Source organism: Pan paniscus, chromosome 1, assembly GCF_029289425.2.
Source record: "Pan paniscus chromosome 1, NHGRI_mPanPan1-v2.0_pri, whole genome shotgun sequence".
Taxonomy (NCBI): Eukaryota; Metazoa; Chordata; class Mammalia; order Primates; family Hominidae; genus Pan; species Pan paniscus.
Window position 1 is genome coordinate 38,368,887 of NC_073249.2, and position 20,364 is coordinate 38,389,250.

General features: G+C 38.6%; 1 protein-coding gene across 5 annotated transcripts in view; it reads left to right on the top strand.

Annotated features, from left to right (window-relative positions):
- KCNH1 (potassium voltage-gated channel subfamily H member 1) overlaps positions 1-20,364 on the top strand; it is a 462,440-nt gene that overhangs the window by 93,932 nt on the left and 348,144 nt on the right. The window lies entirely within an intron of this gene.

The following is a 20,364-nucleotide window of genomic DNA, read 5'->3' on the forward strand; positions in this document are numbered from 1 at the left end:
TTTGTATTTTTTTAGTAGAGACGGGGTTTCACTGTGTTAGCCGGGATGGTCTCGATCTCCTGACCTCGTGATCCACCTGCCTCAGCCTCCCAAAGTGCTGGGATTACAGGCGTGAGCCACCGCACCCGGCCCCGAAGTCTTAACTCATTTCAGCATTAACCCAAAAGTCCACAGTCCAAAGTCTCATCTGAGACAAGGCAAGTCCCTTCCACCTATGAGCCTGTAAAATCAAAAGCAAGCTAGTTACTTCCTAGACACAGTGGGGGTACAGGTACTGGGTAAATGCAGCTGTTCCAAATGGGAGAAATTGGCCAAATCAAAGGGGTTACAGGGCCCACACAAGTTTGAAATCCAGCAGGGCAGTCAAATTTTAAAGCTTCAAAATGATCTCCTTTGATTCCAGGTCTCACATCCAGGTCACGCTGATGCAAGAGGTACGTTCCCATGGTCTTAGGCAGCTCCGCCCCTGTGACTTTGCAGGGTACAGCCTCCCTCCCATTTGCTTTAATGGGCTGGTGTTGAGTGTCTGTGGCTTTTCCGGGTGCACAGTGGAAGCTGTTGGATCTACCATTCTGGGGTCTAGAGGATGGTGGCCCTCTTCTCACAGCTCCACTACCCAGTAGGGACTCTCTGTGGGGTCTGACCCCACATTTCCCTTCCACATTGCCCTAGAAGGAGTTCTCCATGAGGGCCCTGCCCCTGTAGCAAACCTTTGCCTAGGCATCCAGGCATTTCCATGTATCTTCTGAAATCTAGGCGGAAGTTCCAAAACTTCAATTCTTGATTTCTGTGTACCTGCAGGCTCAACACCATGTGGAAGCTGCTAAGGCTTGGGGTGTCCATCCTCTGAAGCCACAGTCTGAGCTGTATGTTGGCCCCTTTCAGCCACAGCTGGAGCAGCTGGGACACAGGACACCAAGTTCCTAGGCTGCACACAGCACAGGGACCCTGGGCCCAGCCCATGAAACCACTTTTTCCTCCTGGGCCTCTGGGCCTATGATGGGAGGGGCTGCCATGAAGACCTCTGACATTCCCTGGAGACATTTTCCCCATGGTCTTGGGGATTCATATTAGGTTCCTTGCTACTTATGCAAATTTCTGCAGCCAGCTTGAATTTATCCCCAGAAAATGGGTTTTTCTTTTCTATCACATAGGCTGCAAATTTTCTGAACTTTTATGCTGTTTCCCTTTTAGAACTGAATGCCTTTAACAGTATCCAAGTCACATCTTGAATGCTTTACTGCTTAGAAATTTCTTCCCCCAGATACCCTAAATCATCTCTCTCAAGTTCAAAGTTCCACAAATCACTAGGGCAGGGGCAATATACCAGCAGTCCCTTTGCTAAAACATAACAAGAGTCACCTTTGCTCCAGTCCCCAACAAGTTCCTCATCTCCACCTGAGACCACCTCAGTCTGGATCTTATTGTCCATATCACTATCAGCATTTTGGGCAAAGCCATTCATCAAGTCTCTAGGAAGTTCCAAACTTTCCCACATTTTCCTGTCTTCTTCTGAGCCCTCCAAACTGTTCCAACCTCTGCCTGTTACCCAGTTCTAAAGTTGCTTCCACAGTTTCGGGTATCTTTTCAGCAACACCCCACTCTACTGGTACCAATTTACTATATTAGTCCATTTTCATGCTGCTGATAAAGACATACCTGAGACTGGGATGAAAAAGAGGATTAATTAGACTTACAGTTCCACATAGCTGGGGAGGCCTCAGAATCATGGTGGCAGGCAAATGCAGCAAGAGAAAATGAGGGAGAAGTGGCTGGGTGTGGTGGCTCATGCCTGTAATCTCAGCACTTTGGGAGGCTGAGGCGGGCAGATCATGAGGTCAGGAGATCGAGACCATCCTGGCTAACACGGTGAAACCCCGTCTCTACTAAAAAATACAAAAATTTAGCCAGGCGTGGTGGCGGGTGCCGGTAGCCCCAGCTACTTGGGAGGCTGAGGCAGGAGAATGGCGTGAACCTGGGAGGTGGAGCTTGCAGTGAGCCGAGATCACGCCACTGCACTCCAGCCTGGGCAACAGTGTGAGACTCCATCTCAAAAAAAAAAAAAAAAAAAAAAAAAAAAAGAGGGAGAAGCAAAAGTGGAAACCCCTGATAAATCAATCAAATCTCGTGAGACTTATTCACTATAATGAGAATAGCAGGGGAAAGACTGGCCCCATGATTCACTTACCTTCCTTTGGGTCTCCCCACAACATGTAGGAATTCTGGGAGATACAATTCAAGTTGAGATTTGGATGGGGACACAGCCAAACCATATCACAAGGTATGGTCTTGCTCTCCTACTCTAGTTAGATGTAGTTTGGGGATTAGGGTAGGTACTCTTAAGAGAGACAGGCTCTGGCCAATGTGCCTGGTTTTGGATTTAATTGGGAAGTCCTGGAGAAGGTCCACAGTGGGAGATGGTGCCTTTGACTAGGAGCTGGTTGCATAAGATGACAGGAAGGCATGTTGCTATCATCCAGGGGTTCTGTAGAAAAACAGTAAGTTATCAAGAGTCTGTGTACAGTAAAAAAAAAAAAAAAAAAAAAAAAAAAAAAAAAAGCACTGAATTAGGAAACTGGACTTGAGCGTACGGTCCTGTTTTGTCATCTGCAATGTGATTGTGAACAAATAGTTTACCTTCTGGGTCTATTTTCCTAATTTGTAAAATAAGCAAAATACCAGCCTTCCCATTGCATGAGATGTGATGATGTATGTCAGTGTGCTATGAAAAATATTTCACACTGTGCAGATGGATTAGTGAAAAGACTCAGAGGCTTGGAGCTGGTGGCCTTGCTTCTACTCCCAGCTTCTCTGCTTACTCACCCCTTGCATGACTCAGGGTGAGTCATGTCACCTCCATTATTACAAAGCCTCCATTTTCCCATCTGTAGAACTCCCTCACAGGGTGGTTATAAGGATTTAAAAATACAATAGAGGACTTTTGGAAGTAAAAATGCTAGAGAAATGTGATAGGTTAGTCAGTCTGATTTCCCTATTTTTCATCAAGAGAAAAACCCTTTTTTCCTTCCAGAATCAGTCTTCAAGATGAGCATTGTTTGACCCCATAAATAATGGCCTGTAATGAGCACTTCCTCTGGACAAAGCCTGGCATTGGATGTTGTAGCAGGAGAGGATTAGGGAGAGTGTGGACTAGTGACATTATCCTAGGAGAAGTAGCATCTGCCTTTGGGGAACTCCCAGTCTGACTGGGGGAATAGGACAGACACAAGCCTCTCCTAGGAAGCTTCCATTGTACAAGACTAATCAAAGGAAGACAGTAGAAGCACATGCTCATACTGACAAGGGCAGAAAAGAGGTGAGGGAGATTATTGACTGTACTGTAGTCACCAGGATCACCAAGACCAGGTTATTAAGCCTAATTTCTCCACAAAGCTTCTGAAATCTCATTGAGCGTCTAACATAGGGCATGCTTCTATGACTGGACAAGGTCTGTATCCTATGCATTGTGACTCAGTGCCCAGAGATTCCTTCCCTTTGGAGGACACTAACCCCTTTCCAGATAGTCATATCCTGAATGATCCTGAGAAAGCTTTTTGTGCTGAGGGTGGAGATTGCAGGCTCATGGTGAAACTTGCCCAATTGTCCTGTAGAACTTATGTTTTTGGTTTCTTTTCAAGAAACATAGAAATTGACCATCCCAGTCTTAAAACTTAAGAAAGTTACATTTGTCCTATCTGAGTCCTTTTCTCAGGAAACCAACCATCAGGCCTCCCAGATAGTATCAAGGAGCTGAAACTCACCAGAACACTGTATCTGGACAATGAGTTGCCAGACCTCTCACGCATGATTGCCTAACCAACCACCTGCTTTTTGATGGCCAACTCTTCTTCCCTACCCCTCCCTAATTCCTGTTTACCCACATGTAGCTACATTCCTTCCCCACTACATAAACCCCCAATTTTAGTTGGTCAGGGAGATGGATTTGAGACTGCTCTCCTATCTCTTCAGCTGCAATACCCGATTAAAGCCTTCTTTCCTGGCAGTACTTGTCATCTCAGTGATTGGCTTTATGTGCGGCAAGCAGTGGAACCTAGACCAAGCGCCTGGTGCATTGGTAACAATCAGAGCAATGCTGTCACCTGTCTTTCTAGTCTGAATCCATTTCTACACACACTTCTGAGGAGGAAGGTGGTCACTCTCAGGGAAATCTTTCTGAGGAATATGAATAGTCATTTGTACTGTATTTTGAAAGGACTATTGGAGCCAGATAGTTAACTAGCTGTGAAATACTCTTTTGGTCAGGGAATTTCTCTCAAGCATGTTGGTTTTCTGTAATAAAGAACTCACTCCATGGAATTTCCATCTTCTGTTTTCAGTAATGTCCTGATAATTGCTAAAGAGTTTATATCAGGGTGAAATATGTAAGATCCCAGGTCAGATGGTAAAAACTTGATCTTACTGGAATCACTCATAGCCTTTTATATAAAGACTTGGAAAGAGAATGTCTCACATTTATCCTGATAAAATGTCCTAGCAATAAAAATATTTTAGAATGCCAGTACCCTATGGTTTAAATGTAAAAGGCTGCATCCTGGAGATGGGAAGAGAGGAACTGAATACAAGTCCCCATCAACCCTCCCTCTCTAGCCTAGTGCCGCCATCAATTCCTCTTTGAATACATGTTGTAGGAATATCATCAGGGGAGAGTCTGTGGTCAACCTGGCATTTTGGGGAGGTATGAAGACACTATTGAACTAAGGCCTCACTCAGGCAGGGCCTAATAGCATCCTAGAAAGAATCAGAATGGGAAATCCACTTAGAAATAATTATAGATTATATCAAACTGTCACAGAAGAGCCATTTTTCTTTGAAAGCACATTTCCTCCTGAGGATTTGTTACCAAGAACTATGGAGCTCTAGATGACTGGTTTGCAAACAGCAGGTGTCTGTTTACTGTGGATTCTTTTGAGTTCTTGCTGAATAGTCTTATCACCCAGACTGTATCTTGAAAACACGCAATAAGCCCCTGTGTAACTTGCCTCCCTTTTCACCTTGCCTTTCCCTTAGCTGAATACTCAGGATCCCTTAAAAATATTTGTAATTCATCTACATTCAGTTGATTTTAAAAACTAAATTTTTTATTTTGAGATAACTAGATTCATATAGAGTTGTAAGAAACAATGTAAGTGACCCCATGGGCCTTTTACCCAGCTTCTCCTGATGGTAATTGCCTGCAAAACTATAGTACAATATCACAACCTGGATATTGGCATTGATATAGTCAAGGTACAGAATATTTTCATCACCATAAGAATACCTCATGTTGCCTTCTTATGGGCACCCCCCACCCCCTTCCTTCCTGCCCTTACTCCTTCCTTAAGCCCTGGTAAGTTACTAAGTCTCTTTCTATAATTTTGTCATTTCAAGAATATTATATATATGGAGTCATAAGTATGTAATCTTTGAGGTTTTTTTTTCAGTCTCTGGAGATTCATCCAGATTGCTGCATGTATCAATAGTTTTTATATTTTTCTTCATTGCTGAGTAGAGCTCTATGATATATATAGAAGCAACACAGTTTAACCATTTATCTGTTGAAGGATATTTGGATTGTTTCCAGTTTTGGCCAATTATGAGTAAAGCTGCTATAAACATTCATGTACAAGTTTTTATGTGAACATAAGTTTTCATTCTTCTGGGATAAATGCCCAGGAGTGTAATTGCTAGGTCATATGGTAGTTGCATATTTAGTTGTTAATAAACTGCCAAACTCTTCTGGAGTGCCCGCACCATTTTACATTCCTACTAAGAATATATGAATGATCTAGTTTATCTGCATTCTCACCAGCAGTTGGTGTTGTCACTTTTTTTTTTTTTGATTATACTTTAAGTTTTAGGGTACATATGCACAACGTGCAGGTTTGTTACATATGTATACATGTGCCATGTTGGTGTGCTGCACCCATTAACTCATCATTTAACATTAGGTATATCTCCTAATGCTATTCCTCCCCACTCCCCCCACCCCACAACAGGCCCCGGTGTGTGATGTTCCCCTTCCTGTGTCCATGTGTTCTCATTGATCAATTCCCACCTATGAGTGAGAATATGCGGTGTTCTGTTTTTTGTCCTTGCCATAGTTTGTTGAGAATAATGGTTTCCAGTTTCATCCATTTCCCTACAAAGGACATGAACTCATCATTTTTTATGGCTGCATAGTATTCCGTGGTGTATATGTGCCACATTTTCTTAATCCAGTCTATCATTGATGGACATTTGGGTTGGTTCCAAGTCTTTGCTATTGTGAATAGTGCCACAATAAACATACGTGCGCATGTGTCTTTATAGCAGCATGATTTATAATCCTTTGGGTATACACCCAGTAATGGGATGGCTGGATCAAATGGTATTTCTAGTTCTCGATCCCTGAGGAATCGCCACACTGACTTCCACAATGGTTGAACCAGTTTACAGTCCCACCAACAGTGTAAAAAAGTGTTCCTATTTCTCCACATCCTCTCCAGGACCTGCTGTTTCCTGACTTTTTAATGATCGCCATTCTAACTGGTGTGAGATGGTATCTCATTGTGGTTTTGATTTGCATTTCTCCAATGGCCAGTGATGATGAGCATTTTTTCATGTGTCTTTTGGCTGCATAAATGTCTTCTTTTGAGAAGTGTCTGTTCATATCCTTCGTCCACTTTTTGATGGGGTTGTTTGTTTTTTTCTTGTAAATTTGTTTGAGTTCATTGTAGATTCTGGATATTAGCCCTTTGTCAGATGAGTAGATTGCAAAAATGTTCTCCAACTCTGTAGGTTGCCTGTTCACTCTGATGATAGTTTCTTTTGCTGTGCAGAAGCTCTTTAGTTTAATTAGATCCCATTTGTCAATTTTGTCTTTTGTTGACATTGCTTTTGGTGTTTAAATGTGAAGTCCTTGCCCATGCCTATGTCCTGAATGGTATTGCCTAGGTTTTCTTCTAGGGTTTTTATGGTTTTAGGTCTAATATTTAAGTCTTTAATCCATCTTGAATTAATGTTCGTATAAGGTGTAAGGAAGGGATCCAGTTTCAGCTTTCTACATATGGCTAGCCAGTTTTCCCAGCACCATTTATTAAATAGGGAATCCTTTCCCCATTTCTTGTTTTTGTCAGGTTTGTCAAAGATCAGATAGTTGTAGATATGTGGCATTATTTCTGAGGGCTCTGTTCTGTTGCATCAGACTATATCTCTGTTTTGGTACCAGTACCATGCTGTTTTGGTTACTGTAGCCTTGTAGTATAGTTTGAAGTCAGGTAGTGTGATGCCTCCAGCTTTGTTCTTTTGGCTTAGGATTGACTTGGCAATGCCGGATCTTTTTTGGTTCCATATGATCTTTAAAGTAGTTTTTTCCAATTCTGTGAAGAAAGTCATTGATAGCTTGATGGGGATGGCATTGAATCTATAAATTACCTTGGGCAGTGTGTCCATTTTCATGATATTGATTCTTCCTTCCCATGAGCATGGAATGTTCTTCCAATTGTTTGTATCCTCTTTTATTTCACTGAGCAGTGGTTTGTAGTTCTCCTTGAAGAGGTCCTTCACATCCCTTGTAAGTTGTATTCCTAGGTATTTTATTCTCTTTGAAGCTACTGTGAATGGGAGTTCACTCATGATTTGGCTCTCTGTTTGTCTGTTATTGGTGTATAAGAATGCTTGTGATTTTTGCACATTGATTTTGTATCCTGAGACTTTGCTGAAGTTGCTTATCAGCTTAAGGAGATTTTGGGCTGAGATGATGAGGTTTTCTAGATATACAATCATGTCATCTGCAAACAGGGACAATTTGACTTCCTCTTTTCCTAATTGAATACCCTTTATTTCCTTCTCCTGCCTGATGGCCCTGGCCAGAACTTCCAACACTATGTTGAATAGGAGTGGTGAGAGAGGGCATCCCTGTCTTGTGCCAGTTTTCAAAGGGAATGCTTTCAGTTTTTGTCCATTCAGTATGATATTGGCTATGGGTTTGTCATAGATAGCTCTTATTATTTTGAGATACATCCCATCAATACCTAATTGATTGAGAGTTTTTAGCAAGAAGGGTTGTTGAATTTTGTTAAAGGCCTTTTCTGCATCTATTGAGAGAATCATGTGTTTTTTGTCGTTGGTTCTGTTTATATGCTGGATTATCTTTATTGATTTGCATATGTTGAACCCGCCTTGCATTCCAGGGATGAAGCCCACTTGATCATGGTTTCATGATCATGATCATGGATAAGCTTTTTTGATGTGCTGCTGGATTCAGTTTGCCAGTATTTTATTGAGGATTTTTGCATCAATGTTCATCAGGGATATTGGTCTAAAATTCTCTTTTTTTGTTGTGTCTCTGTCCGGCTTTTGTATCAGGATGATCCTGGCCTCATAAAATGAGTTAGGGAGGATTCCCTCTTTTTCTATTGATTGGAATAGTTTCAGAAGGAATGGTACCAGCTCCTCCTTGTACCTCTGGTAGAATTTGGCTGTGAATCCATCTGCTCCTGGACTTTTTTTGGTTGATAAGCTATTAATTATTGCCTCAATTTCAGAGTCTGTTACTGGTCTGTTCAGAGATTCAACTTCTTCCTGGTTTAGTCTTGGGAAGGTGTATGTGTCGAGGAATTTATCCATTTCTTCTAGATTTTCTAGTTTATTTGTGTAGAGGTGTTTATAATATTCTCTGAAAGGTGTTGTCCCTTTTTAAAAAAATTTTAGCCATTTTAATAGGTGTGTAGTAATATCGCAGTGTAGCTTTAATTTGCATTTCCTGAATGGCTAATGAGTTGAACATTTTTTTCATGTGCTTAGTGGTTATCTGTATCTCCTTTTGGGTAAATGTCTGTTGATACCTTTTACTCAGCTTTTACATTTTTTATAGTTGAGTTTTGAGGTTATATATTATAGATTATATATTCTAGATACTATTTCTTTATTCGACGTTTGCTTTGCAGATATTCCTTTCAGTCATAGATTTTCATTTCATCCTCAACACAATCTTTTGTTTTAAATTTTGATGAAGTCCAACTTGTCAGTTTTCCCATTTATGGATTATGCTTTTGGTGTCAAATCTAAGAACAGTTTGCCTAGCCCTAGATTCTGAAGATTTTCTTTTTTTTTCTAAAAAAAACTTTTTTAGTTTTATGTTTTATATTTAAGTCCACAATCCATTTTGAGTTAATTTTTAAATAAGATGCGAGACTTAGGTCCTGGTTCCTTTTCTGGCTTATTGGTGTCCACTTGTTCCCATGCCGTTTGTTAAAAAGGCTGTCTTTCCTGCACAAATTGCGTTTGCACCATTGTGAAAAATTAGTTGAGTATATTTGTATGGGTCTATTTCTGGAATCTCTATTCTGTTCTGTGAATCTATATTCTTTTTCCAATACCACATAGTCTTCATTACTGTGCTATATATCAAGTCTTGTGATTGGTTAGACTGATTCCTCCTACTTTCTTTTTAAAAACAGCTTTATTGAAGTATAATTGATATATTAACCTAAAACCAAAACTAAAAACCCAGTTATGTTTAATGTATATAATTTGATGAGTTTGAACCACTTTATTTTTCTTATTCAAGATTGTTTTAGCTATTTTTGTTTCTTTGACTTTCATATAAATTTTAAAGTAATCTTGTGCACATCTACAAAAACTCTTGCCAGCATTTTGATAGAAATTGTGCTAAACTTGTATAACAATTTGGAGTGAATGGATATCTTTAGTATGTTTTGTCTTCTAATTTAGGAACATGGTATGTCTCTCCATTTCTTCAGTCTCTTTCATCAGCATTTTGTTGTTTTCAGCATTCAACTCCTGCACGTTTTGTTATATTTACATCTAAGTATTTTTGGAATGATTATAAATGGTATTATGTAATTTTGGTGTTCATTTCTATTGTGTAGAAATACAATAATTTTTATATGTTTATCTTGTTTCACATGACCTTGCTGAACTCACTTATTAGTTCTGGAAGTTTTTATGTGAATTCTTTGGGATGTTCTGTGTAGCATTATGTCATTTGCAAATAGGGATATTTTTATTTCATCCTCTCTGATCTGGATGCCATTTATTTCCTTTTTTTGCATTATTGCAACGGCAGTACTGTGTTGATTAAGAGTTGTAAGAGCTGATATTTTGCCTTGTTCCTTGTCATAGGGGGAAAATTTTCATTCTTTCACCATTAAGAGTAATGTTACCTGTAGGTTTTTTGGTAGATGCTCTTTATTAAGTTTAGGAAGTTCTCCTCTATTTCTATTTTTTTTCTCTGAGAGTTTTATGAATGGGTGTTGGGTGTTGAATTTTATTGAATGTTTTTGTATATCAATTGATAAGAGTGATTTTTTTCATTAGCCTGTTAATATCATACATTACATGGCTTTTTTTTTCAATATTGAGCCAGCCTTGCACTCTTGAAATGTACCCCAACCTTTTTTTTTTTTTTTTTTTTAAGTGACAGGATTTTGCTTGGTTACCCAGGCTGGAGTGTGGTGCTGTGATGCTAGCTCACTGCAGCCTCGAACTCCTGGGCTCAAGTGATCCTCCTGCCTCAGCCTCCCAAGCAGCTAGGACTATAGGCATGTACCACCACCCCTGACCTTTTTTTTTTTTTTTTTTGTAGAGATGGGGTCTCTCTATGTTGCCATGGCTGGTCTTGAATTTCTGGCCTCAAACATCATCTTACTTCAGCCTCTCAAAGCACTGGGAACACAGGCCTGAGCCACCATGCCTGGCCTCATTTTTATATATTGCTGAATTCTGTTTGCTACTATTTGTTAAGGATATTTGCATCTATATTTATGAGAGCTATTAGTCTGTAGTTTTCTTTTTTGTACTGTCTTTGGTTTTGGGAATCAGGGTAACATTAGTTTCACAAAATGAATTGAGAAGTGTTCCCTCTGCTTCTATTTTCTTTTAGATATTGTGTAGAATTGCTGTTAATTCTTCTTTAAATTTTGACACCATTATTTATTAAAACCATCTGGGCCTGGGGATTTTTTTCTGGGAGTTTTAAAATTATGCATTTGATTCCCTCAATAATTTTGTGGCTATTGGTGTGGTAGTTTGTTGTTTTTGAGGTCCATTTCCCCTAACTAGTCATATTTATGTGTGTAGAGTTGTTTGTAACATTCCCTTATTTTTATTTTTTTTTATGTCTCCAGGGTTTATAGTGATATTCTCTTTTCCATTCTTAATACTGGTAATTTCTGTCTTCTCTTTTTATTTTCAGTCTTGCTACAGGTTTGTTGATGTTATTTTATGTTACTGATCTTTTCAAAGACCACTGATTTCCTCTTGTTTTCCTGTTTTTAATTTCATCGATTTCTGTTCATTATTATTTCCTTCCTTCTGCTTGCTTTAGTTTTATTTTTGTTCTTTTTTGATAGATTCTTGAGGTGGGAGCTTAGAATATTGATTTAAGACTTTTTGTCTTAGGTAAACATTTAGTGATAAACATTTCCCTTTTTGTAGTACTTTAACAGTATCCCACTTCTATTTTCATTTTCATTGAGTTCAATAAAAGTTTCCCTTGCCACTTTATCTTTGGCCCATGGATTATTTAGAAGTGTGATATTTATAGTTTTCAAGTGTTTGGATATTTTCCCATTATCTTTATTGGTTTCTAGTGTGATTCCATTGTAGCTGAGAATACACTCTGGTGATTTTAATTGTTGTATTTATTAAGGTTTATTTTATGGACTAGCATATGATCTATCCTGAGTACTATTTCGTGTACACTTGTAAAAACTGTGTTTTGCTCCTGTTGGGGAGAGTATTCTATAAATATTGATTAAATCCTATTGTTTGATGCTATTGTTGAGTTCTTCTATATCTTATTGTTTGATGGTATTGTTGAGTTCTTCTATATCTTTGCTAGTTTTCTACCTAGTTGCTCTATCAGTTGTTGAGAGAGGTGTACTGTGGGTCTGTTTCTCCTTTTGATTTTATCAGATTTTTACTTTACATATTTTGCAGTTCTTGTTTGGTACATATACATCAGGATTGTTCTGTCTTCTTGGTGGAGTGATGCTTTTATCATTATGTAATTTGCCTTTATGTCTCTATTGTTCAGATACTTTCTATTACAGAACAACAATTATAGGACAATTTCTATTGTTTTACCTTCAAGTTCAAGTTCACTAATTTTTTTCTTCATCTTCTTCATTTTGCTTTTTTTTTCTTTCCCTGAGACAGGGTTGCCCACTTTGTTGCCTACACTAGAGTGATCATGGCTCACTCCTGCCTCAACCGCCTGGGCTCAACCATTCCTCCCACCTTAGCCTGCTGAGTAGCTGAAACTACAGGCATGTACCACCAGGCACGGCAACTTTTAAATGTTTTCTAGAGATGGGGTCTCACTATGTTGCTCAGGCTGGCCTTGAACTCCTGAGTTCAAGAGATCCTCCTACATTGGCCTCCAAAATTTTAGGATTAGAGACATGAGCCACTGAGCCTGGCCTCATTTTGCTTTTGAGCCTATCCATTGGATTTTTTTTATATTCGTTATTACATTTTCTGGTTCTAAAACTTCCATTTGGTTCCTTATATCTCCTTTGCTGAGACTTTCTATTTGTTTCAAACTTGTCCCTAATTACTTGTTAAAGCACTTTTATGATGGCTGTTCAAAAATCTTTGTCTGATATTTCTGATATATAATTTTGGTGTTGGCATCTATTGATTACCTGTTTTTCATTCCATTTGATGTCTTCCTGGTTCTTGGTATAATGAATGAATTTTTTATTGAAAGTTTGGCATTTGGGTAGTCTCTGGATCTTATTTAAATTTTGAATTTCAGGTTTAATATTTATATGGCAGAAGAAGAGGGAGGCATCCTCTCACTTTTGCCAGGTTGGGGTAAACATACAGATTTCACACTCAGCCTCCATTGACACCTGAGTGGGGTGCTTCTCCTTGTTACTGCCAGGTAGAGATAGGAATTCCAGCTCCTCGCTAAGCTTACATGGATACCTCTCTGGGTTGTGGGGGATGGAGGTGACCTCATGACTGCTGGGCAGTGGTGGAAATCCCAACTCTCCGCTAGGCTTCCTCTGACCATCCCATTGAGGAGGGAAAGGGGCACCTCATTACTGTTGGTGGAGGTGGCATTGTGTGGAAGTCCATGCTCCTTACGGGGCCTTTTCTGGCTGGAATATCTCAGTAGGAGAGGAGATGGGAGATTGGGTGCTTCATTACAGCTTCGAGAAAGGGGAAGTCTAGGCTTCCTAGTAGGCCCTGCTGGCTTAGCTGAGGCTGGGTGGGGGCACACAATTTTTCTGTGCTATGTGGTTATAGTAGAGTGGTTATTATCTAACAGCTTTCTGTCTTTTGAGGCTGCCCATTTTCCACTCCTTTTGGCTGGAAAGAATAGGCTTTTGTTGTTGTCGTTGTTTTTTGTTTTTTGTTTTTTTTTTTTTTGGTCTATACTCCGTGGAGTTTCCAGGTTGCTGGCTTCTTCAGCTCCAAGTCAGGAACACATGAGGCAAAAAGAAAACCCAGAGAGCTCACCACTGTGTCATTCCTAGCCGGTTTACTTTCTTTTCTATACCTTTCAGAGTCATCTTATATTTGTTTTAGATATAATGACCAAGGCTTTTAGTTGCACTTAGAGGGAGGAATAGGGAAAAATATGTCTTCTCTGTCTTTCCAGAAATGGAAATCTGATTAGGTTCATTTATTTGCTGTATTCTTGTTGGGGTGATCAGACCCAATACCAGGTCGTGGGAGTAACGAAGTCCAGCAGAGTCAAAGGAATGAGAAAAGACAGTTTGAGAGACAAAGTGAGTCCAGGGGGCCAATGCTAGTTATGGAGGCTGCAAAGGCCCTGAACTCTAGAAGCCCAGACTATTTATTGGTGATCAAACAAAGATACAGGTGGCAAGAATGTGGGGTTGAAAGGGGGCATTGCATTAAGCACATGATTTACAGCTGTGATGGTTTAGCATTTATCTGGCCAATTCTAAGACACAATTGATCTAGGAGGCTGGGAGGGCTAGAAGCAAGGAGCTAGCAAGTCTAGACACATGCCAGAGGTCAGGAGAGGTTTTATGCCTTGAGCCATGGATTCTGTCGAAGCCAGGAGGGGTTTTATGCCCCGGGCTTAGATTATGGTGCGTCAGGGTAGCCTTCCACCCTTTAACACAGAGCTTGGTGTTCCAAAGGCCATGAGGGGTTTTAGACCCTGGACCCTGGACATGTTCCAAGACTCTTTCACATTATGCAAGCTCTGCCTCAGCTTCTCTCAACACTCAGCTTTTCCCAACAATTCTTAAAGGCCAAACTTCTTTGTTGCTGAGGTCTCAGAATCCAAGCTTCCTTAATCACACTCATGTAATTTCCTTTTCATGGAGAGAGAAATTAAAATCTCAAGCATAGTAGGTAGGAGTGCATTGGTAAGAGGGGTGGAAAGTGTTCCTCTACCCAAAGATGCACACTGACACTCTGGATTTCTAGCTTTCCTTTGCCCCTTTTTAAGGGCTGGTGTCAACCATAGGGGAAACAGGGGTATTCAGCTAATCTTACCTCTACTAAAGGGTCTTCAACCTCTAGGGGTAACAAGAAGTTCCTATGACACAAGAGGGAGTTTTACCTAGAGATTTATAAGAACCTGCAAGTGGCATAGAGGAGCAGCTGGGAGTCCCTTCCAGCTTGGCTTGGTATGAGAAGGCACAGCTTGTTGCCTTTGACTAATGAGGATGAAACCCATTGGTGATTCTCTCCTGGAGCCAACCTTCTCTGTACTTCTTCCTGCACTAAGTCTGCTTCCTTAAAAGCCTGAGTTACTCAGGGAAATGTAACCGTGATGTGGAACAGCATGCGTTTTGAATCTAGTTAGATCTGTTTTGTGATCCTGTCACCATCTCTTGCTAGGTAGGACCTTAGAGTTGACTCATTCACTTAAAAACAGTCCTGTAGTGCCTACTTTGGACCAGCCAGCATGCTGGGCTCATGGAATGTAGTCGTTGGTACTCTTCCTTGCTGTTTTTTTTTTTTCTTTTCTTTCTTACCATCAGCAAGTCCAGCTGGCTATACTGCAGAAATATTAATATGTACAAAATTGGACTGCTTTTCTCTATCATCTCATCTTTTTCTCTGTTTATAACAAGTACCCTGATTCTGTTCTTCCCTCAATCCTTTGTCCCAACTCATTATCTACAAAGCAGCCAGGGTGATCTTTTAGAAACATGCATCAGATTATTATTCTTTTACCTAAAATCCTCTGGTTACACCCAGCCGTACATAGAATAAAATCTAACACCTCCCAATATTCCACTGGGTCCTGTGTGGTCTAGTTTCCGCTTTCCTTTCAGAGCTCATCTAGCATCTTCTCCCTCGCCTCCTCCCACTCACTGTGCTTCAGCCACATTGGACTTCTTTCTTTTCCTGATAATATCAAGCTTATTTCACCCTAGGCTTATTATGCCAGTTACGCCCTCTGCCTAGGATAATTTTTCCATACAAACTTAAATGGCTGATTCTTTGTTGTCACTCAGGTTTCAATTCAAACACTTTCCCTCTCTTACTCAAGTCATATTTTATCAAATCACAGTGTTCTGCCTGCCCCAGTGTTATTTAGTGGTTATCACAATTTGAAATGATTTTGATTTGTCTGCTAGACTGAGCTCCATGAGAGCAGGCATTATGCTGTTTCCTTCAATGCTGCATGTCCAGTGCCTAGAACAGTTCCGGGCACAGAGCAATAAATATATTTAAACGTTTTTAATTGATACATAATTATATATGTTTATGGAGTACACATGATATTTTGATACGTGTATGCAGTATGTAATGATGAAATTGGGGTAATTGAGGTCTCCATCACCTCAAACATTTTTCATTTCTTTGTGCTAGAAACATTTAAGATCCTCTCTTCTAGTTATTTTGAAATATATAGTAAATTATTATTCACTCTACTGTGCTATAGAACACTTATTCCTCCTATCAAATACTAATTTTAAAAAACGATTTTTATTGATGCACATTAGATGTGCATGTTTTGGGTGTACATGTGATAGGATGATAAATTTATATAATCAAATCAGGGTAGTTGGGATATCCATCACCTTAAATACTTACCTGTTTTTTTACTCTAGCTGAAATTTTGTATCAATTAACCAACGCTTCCCTATCACATTCTCTTCCTGTACCATTCTCAGCCTCTGGTAACCACTATTCTACTCTCTACTTCTAGGAGGTCAGCTTTTTTAGCTCTCATATATGAGCGGAACATGTGGTATTTGTCCTTCTGTGCCTGGCTTATTTCATTTAACATAATATCCTCCAGAGTTATCCATGGAGCTGCAAATGACAGGATTTCATTCTTTTTTTATGGCCAAATAATATTCTATTGGGTACATATATCCATTAATATTTTGTTTTTCCATTCATCTGTCAATGGACACTTAGGTTGTTTCTATATCTTGGCTACTGTGAATAATGCTGCAATAAACATGGGAGTGCCAATAGCTCTTTGACATACTGATTTCCTTTCCTTTGGATATATACCCACCAATGGGATTGCTGAATCATATCGTAGTTCTATTTTTATTCAAGGAACCTCAATATGTTTTGCATAACTGCTATATTAATTTACATCCCCAACAAAAGTATGTAATAATTCCCCTTCATCTGGATCCTCACCAGCATTTTTTACTTATTTATTTATTTATTTATTTATTTATTTATTTATTTATTTATTTATTCTGAGACAGAGTCTAGCTCTGTCGCCCAGGCTGGAGTGCGGTGGCATGATCTTGGCTCACTACAACCTCTGCCTCCCGGGTTCAAGTGTTTCTCCTGCCTCAGCCTCCTGAGTAGCTGGGATTACAGGTATCCACCACCATGCCTGGCTAATTTTGTATTTTTAGTAGAGATGGGGTTTTACCATGTTGGCCAGGCTGGTCTCAAACTCCTGACCTCAGGTGATCCACCCTCCTCGGCCTCCCAAAGTACTGGTATTACAGGTGTGAGCCACCATGCCTGGCCATCAGCACTTTTTTTTATCTTTTTGATAATAGCCATTTAACTGGGATGAGATTACATTTCATTGCATTTTGATTTGCATTTTCCTGATGATTAGTAATTATGAGCATTTTTTCATATCCCTGTTAGCCATTTATTTGTATGTATTCCTTTGATAAATAGCTATTCAGATTACTTCCTCATTTTTAAATCACATTATTCAATTTTTGCTGTTGAGTTGAATTCCTTGTATATTCTAGATATTAATCCCTTGTCAGATGAATAGTTTGCAGATATTTTCTCCCATTCTGTAGGTTGTCTCTTCATTCTGTTGATTGTTTACTTTGCTGTGCAGAAGCTTTTCAGCTTGATATAATCCTATTTGGCTATTTTTGCCTTGGTTGCCTGTACTTTTGAGGTTTACCTTAAAAATCTTTGCCCAGTCCAACATCCTGGAGAGTTTCCCCGAAGTTTTATTTTATCGATTCTATAGTTTGAAGTCTTGGATTTAAATTTTTAATCCATTTGATTTGATTTTTGAATATGAGAAGAGATAGGGGTCTAATTTCATTCTTCTGCATATGGATATCCAGTTTTCCCAGCACCATTTGTTGAAGAGACTGTCCTATTCTCAATGTATATTCTTGGCGCCTTTGTTGAAAATGAGTTCATTGTAGCTACATGGATTTATTCTGGGTTCTCTGTTCTGTTCCATTGGTCTATGTGTCTGTTTTTATGCAACTACCCTGTTGTTTTTGTTACTGTAACTCTGTAGTATAATTTGAAGTCAGGTAATGTGATTCCTCTAGTTTTGTTCTTTTTGCTCAGGATAGCTTTTGCTATTCTGGGTCTTCTGTGATTCCATATAAATTTTAGGATTAATTTTTTCTATTTCTGTGAAGATTGTCATTGGTATTTTAATAGGGATTGCATTGAATCTGTAGATTGCTTTGGGTAATTGGACATTGTAATAATATTAATTCTCCTAATCCATGAATACTTTTCCATTTTTTGTGTCCTCTTCAATTTCTTGTCTTAGTGTTTTATAGCTTTATTTGTAGAGATTTTTCTTCTCTTTGGTTAGATTTATTCCTAGACATTTAATTTTTTTTGTAGCTATTGATAATAGAATTGCTCCTTTGATTTCATTTTCAGATTGTTTGCTATTGGTGTATGGAAATGCTACTGACTTTTGTATGTTGAGTTTTGTATCCTGCAACTTTAGTGAATTTGTTTATCAGTTCTAACAGGTTGTGTGTGTGTGTGTGTGTGTGTGTAGTCTATGTTTCTCTAAATATATGATTATATCTGCAAACAGGACAGTTTGACTTCCTCCTTTTCAATTTGGATGCCCTTTATTTCTTTCTCTTGCCTAATTGTTCTGTCTGGGACTTTCAGTGCTATGTTGAATAACAGTGGTGAAAATGGGCATTCTTGTCTAGTTCCAGATCTTAAAGGGAAGGCTGTCAACATTTTCCTATTCAGTATGATGTGAGCTGTGGGTTTATCATGTAAGGTCTTTTTTATTTTTAATTTTTTTATTTCCATAGGTTATTGAGGAACAGGTGAGTGTTTGGTTATATGAATAAGTTCTTTAGTGGTTATTTGTGAGATTTTGGTGCACTCATCACCCAAGCAGTATACACTGAACCCAATTTTGTAGTCTTTTATCCCTCACCCCCTTCCCACCCTTTCCTCCTGAGTCCTCAAACTCTGTTGTGTCATTCTTATGCCTTTGCATCCCCATAGCTTAGCCCCCACTCATGAGTGAGGACATACAATGTTTGGTTTTCCATTTCTGAGTTACTTCACTTAGAATCATAGTCTCCAATCTCATGCAGGTTGCTGCAAATGTAAGGCATTTGAGTACCTTTCTTCTATACCTAATTTGTTGAGGTTTTTTTTTTATCATGAAAGGATATCGAATTTTATCAAATGCTTTTTCTGCATCTATTGAGATAATCATTTTTTTCCCTACTGCTGATGTGATGCATCATGTTTGTTAATTTGCAAGTGTTGAGTCACTCTTGCATCTCTGGATAAATTCCAGTTGATTATAGAGTATACCTTTTTTTTGATGTTCTGTTGGATTCAGTTTGCTAGTGTTTTGTTGAGGATTTTGTATGTAGGTTCATCAGGAATATTGGCTTGTAGTTTTCTTTTTTGTTTTGCCTTTGTCTGGTTTTGGTATCAGGGTAATGCTGGACTCATAGATTGAGTTTGGAAGAATGCCCTCCCCTTCAATTTTTAAAAATAGTTTGAGAATAACTGGTACTAGTTCTTCTTTAAAACTTTGGTAAAATTCAGCTTTGAAGCCATCTGGTCCTGGGCTTTTCTTTGTTGGGAGATTTTTTTTTTATTACTGATTCAATTAATCTTATTTCTTGTTATTGGTCTGTTAGAGTTTTCTATTTCTTCCTGTTTCAATCTTGGTAGGTTGTATATGTCCAGGAATTTATCCATTTCCTCTAGGTTTTCCAATTTGTTGGCATATGATTATTCATAATAGCTTCTAATGATCCTTTGTATTTGTGTGGTATTTCTTGTAATATTTCCTTTTTCATCTTGAATTTTATTGGGAGTTTCTTTTTCTTAGTTAAAGGTTTGGGTTTTTTTTAAATTATGTTTTTAAAAACCCAGCTTGTCATTTCATTGCTCTTTTGTATTTTTTGTCTTAATTTTATTTATTTTGACTCTTATTTTATTATTTCTTTCCTTCTTCTAATTTTGGATTTGGTTTGTTCTTGCTTTTCTCGTTCCTTGAGGTGCATTGTTAGGTTGTTTATTTAAAATCTTTTTACTTCTTTGATGTAGGCATTTATTGCTGTAATTTTCCCTCTTAGTATTTCTTGTGCTGTATCCCATAGGTTTTTGTTATGTTATGTTTTCATTTTCATTTGTTTCAAGACATTTTAAAATTTCCTTCTTAATTTCTCTATTGACCCACTGGTCATTCACAAGCACGTTTAATTTCCAAGTATTCATAAAGTTTCCCAAGTTCCACATGTTTTGATTTCTAGTGTACTTCCACTGTGGTCAGGAAAGATTCTTGATATGAATTTGATTTTTAAAAATTTGTTAACACTTGTTTTGTCATCTCACATATAGTCTATCCTGGAGAATGTTCCATGTGCTGATGAGAAGAATGTGTATTCTGCAGCTGTTGGATGAAATCAGAGCAATTAATATTTATTGAATAAAAAGTTGCTTAATCTTTTTGAGCCCCAGTTTCTAACTTATGGAATAATAATTGACTAATAGAACAAAGGTGTATTTAGAATTGAGCCAATAATAATTGGCTAATAGAACAAAGGTGTATTTAGAATTACACAAAGGTGTAATAGAATAAATGTGTGTAAAGTGCTTAGTACAACACTTGGCTCACAGCCAAATAGTAGTTTGTAATTGTTTCTTTATGATTATTTCTATTATAATGTT